Genomic DNA, 3,790 nt, shown 5'->3' on the forward strand with positions numbered 1-3,790 from the left:
TTCTTGGTTTTAATTCTTGTGCTATAGGAGTCTTATTAAGGAAGTTGGGGCCTAATCCCACATGAAGAAGATTAGGGCCTACTTTTTCTTCTATTAGACTCAGAGTCTCTGATTTAATTCCTAGGTCCTTGATCCATTTTAAGTTAAGTTTTGTGCATGGAGAGATAGGGGTTTAATTTCATTTTGTTGCATATGGGTTTCCAGTTTTCCCAGCACCATTTGTTGAAAATGCTATCTTTTCTCTAGTGCATGTTTTTGGCACCTTTGTCTAATATAAGATAATTGTAAGTTTGTGGGTTAGTCTCTGTGTCCTCTATTCTGGTATGGTTTTGGTGCCTGTTTTGATGCCAATACCATGCTGATTTTGTTAATATTGCTCTGTAGGATAGTTTAAGGTCTAGTATAGAGACACCTCCTGCTTTGCTCTTCATGCTTAGAATTGCTTTAGCTATTCTGGGTCTCTTATTTTTTTTCATGACAGCTTTTTCTATTTCTATGAGAAATGCCATTGGGACTTTGATCAGTATTGCATTAAACCTGTATAGTGCTTTTGGTAGTATGGTCATTTTGATAATATTAATTCTGCCTATCCATGAGCAAGGTAGATCTTTCCATCTTCTAAGCTCTTTTTTGATTTCTCTCTTTAGGGTTCTGTAGCTTTCATTATATAAATCTTTTACCACTTTTGTTAAGTTGATTCCCAAGTATCTTTTTTTTTGAGGATATTGTGAATGGGGTAGTTTTCCTCATTTTCTTCTCAGAGGATTACACACTGATATACAGAAATGCCTTTGATTTATGGGTGTTGATTTTATATCCTGCTACTTTGCTGAATTGATTTAGTTGTTCTAGAAGTTTTCTGGTGGAGTTTTGTGGGTCTTTTAGGTATAGAATCATATCATCAGCAAATAGTGCTAGTTTAGTTCTTCTTTTCTTACACTTATTCCTTTAATTTCTTTCATCTGTCTAATTGCTCTGGCCAGTGTTTCAAGAGCTATGTTGAATAGAAGTGGTGAGAGAGCACATCCCTGTCTTGTTCCAGTTTTTAGAGGGAATGTCTTCAATTTTTCTCCATTTAGAATGATATTGACCTGAGGCTTATTGTAGATAGCCTTTACAATGTTAAGATATGTTCCTGTTATCCCTAGTTTTTCTAGTGTTTTGAACATAAAGGGGTGCTGTATTTTGTCAAATGCTTTTTCTGTGTCTATTGTGATGATCATATGATTCATATCTTTAAGTCTATTGATATGATGAATTACAGTTATTGATTTCTGTATTTTGAAGCAACCTTGCATCCCTGGGATGAATTCTACTTAATCATGGTACAAAATCTTTTTGATATGCTTTTGTATTTGATCTGCCAGAATTTTTTTGTGGATTTTTGCATCTATGTGCATTAGAGTTATTGGTCTGAAGTTTTCTTTCTTTGAAGTGTCTTTGTGTGGTTTTGAAATCAGGGTGATATTGGCCTCATAGAGTGAGTTTGGAAGTACTCTCTCTTTTTCTATTTCCTGAAATAAATTGAAGAGTATTGGTATTAGTTCTTCTTTAAAGGTCTTGCAAAACTTGGCTGCGTATCCATCCAGTCCTGGGCTTTTCTTGGTTGGTAGTCTTTTGATGGCTTCTTCTATTTTCTCACTTGATATTGGTCTGTTTAAGTTGTGTATTTGTTCCTGACTCAATCTGGGCAGATCATATGACTTAAGAAGTTTATCGATGCCTTCACTATCTTCTATTTTATTAGAGTATATGGTTTCAAAATAATTTCTAATTATCTTTTGTATTTCTGTAGTGTCTGTTGTGATATTCCCTTTTTCATCGCATATGCTGGTAATTTGAGTTCTCTCTCTCCTCTTCATTAGCCTGGCTAAGGATCTGTCAATTTTATTTATTTTTTCAAAAAAACAACTTTTACTTTTGTCTATTTTTTCAATGTTTCTTTTGTTTTGATTTCATTGATTTCAGCTCTGATTTTAATTATTCCTTCCCTTCTACTGCTTTTGCTGCTGATTTGTTCTTTTTTTTCCTAGGGCATTGAGATGTAGGGTGAGGTCATTTATTTGTTGGCTTTTTCTTCTTTTTAGGAATGAACTCCATGCAATGAATTTTGCTCTTAGTACTGCTTTCATACTGTCCCAGAGATTTCAATGTGTTGTGTCTGTGTTTTCATTTACCACTAAGAATTTTTTAATCTCCTCTTTGATGTCTTCTGTAAACCATTGTTCATTTAGTAGCATATTGTTCAGTCTTAAAATGATGCAGAATTTTTTATTTTTTATTTTGTCATTGATTTCCAATTTCATTCCATTATGATCAGATAAAATGCATGGTAGTATCTCTACTCCTTTGTATTTGCTGAGAGTTGCTTTTTGGCATAGTATATGATCTATTTTTGAGATGCATCTATGTGCTGCTGAGAAGAAAGTGTATCTGCTTGATGCTGATTGATATATCCTATATATGTCAGTTAAGTCTAAGTTATTATTTGTGTTATTGAGCTCTATAGTTTCTTTATTCAACTTTTGTTTGGAAGACCCGTCCAGTGGTGAGAGAGATGTGTTAAAGTTACACAAGTTTATTGTGTTGTGGTCAATTTGACTCTTGAACTTGAGAAGAGTTTGTTTGATGAACATATCTGCACCATTGTTTGAGGTATATATATTTATGATTGTTATGTCTTGTTGGTGTATGGTTCCCTTGAGCAGTATGTAATGTCCATCTTTATTCTTTTTGATTAACTTTGGCTTAAAGTCTACTTTATTTGATATGAGTATGGAATCCCCTGTTTGCTTCAGCAGTCCAAGTGGTATGATTTTTCCCAACCTTTCACCTTCAGTCTGTGTGTCTTTTCCTATCAGATGAGTCTCCTGTAGGCAGCATATTGCTGGCTCTTTTTTTAAAAAATCCAATCTGCTAGCCTATGTTTTTTCATTGTTGAGCTCAATCCATTAACATTTAGGGTTACTATTGATACATGATTTATATTTGCAGCCAAATTTTTTTTTTAACTTGACTTGGTATTCCTCTTTGATTAGTTTTTCCTTTAGTCTGCTACCTCCCTCTGCTGGTTTTCATTGTTGTTTTTCCTTTCCTCTTCATGAATATTTTGCCAAGGATGTTTTGTAGTGCCAGTTTTCTAGCTGTAAATTCTTTTATCTTTTGTTTATCATGGAAGGTTTTTATTTCATCTTCTAATCTGAAGCATAGTTTTGCTGGATACAAGATTCTTGGTCGGAACCCATTATCTTTCAGAGGTTGAAATATGTTGTTCTAGGATCTTCTAGCTTTCAGAGTCTGTGTTGAAAAATCCGCCATTATCCTAACTGGTTTACCCCTCTATGTAATCTGATTAGTTTCTCTTGTGGCTTTTAAAATTCTCTCCTTATTCTGTGTGTGGGTGGATCTGTTGTGATTTTCCACATTTGGCATCCTGTAGGCTTCTTGGATTTGCATTTCCATTTCATTCTTCATGTCTAGAAAGTTTTCTGATATTATTTCATTGAACAGTTTGCTCATTTCTTTGGTTTGGACCTCTATGCCTTCCTCTATCCAAATAACTCTTAAATTTGGTCTTTCTATGCTATCCCAAATTTTTTGGATGTTCTGCTCTAGTTTTTTAATCATTTTTTTTGTGCTGTATATGTTCTCTTCAAGATGATATACTTTGTCTTCATTGTCTGATGTCCTATCTTCTAAGCTATCTACTCTGCTGGTGATGCTCTCATTTGTGGTTTTAATTAGGTTTATTATTTTTTTCATTTCAAGTATTTCTGTTTATTTTTTTTAA

Source organism: Marmota flaviventris, chromosome 17 (assembly GCF_047511675.1).
Source record: "Marmota flaviventris isolate mMarFla1 chromosome 17, mMarFla1.hap1, whole genome shotgun sequence".
NCBI lineage: Eukaryota > Metazoa > Chordata > Mammalia > Rodentia > Sciuridae > Marmota > Marmota flaviventris.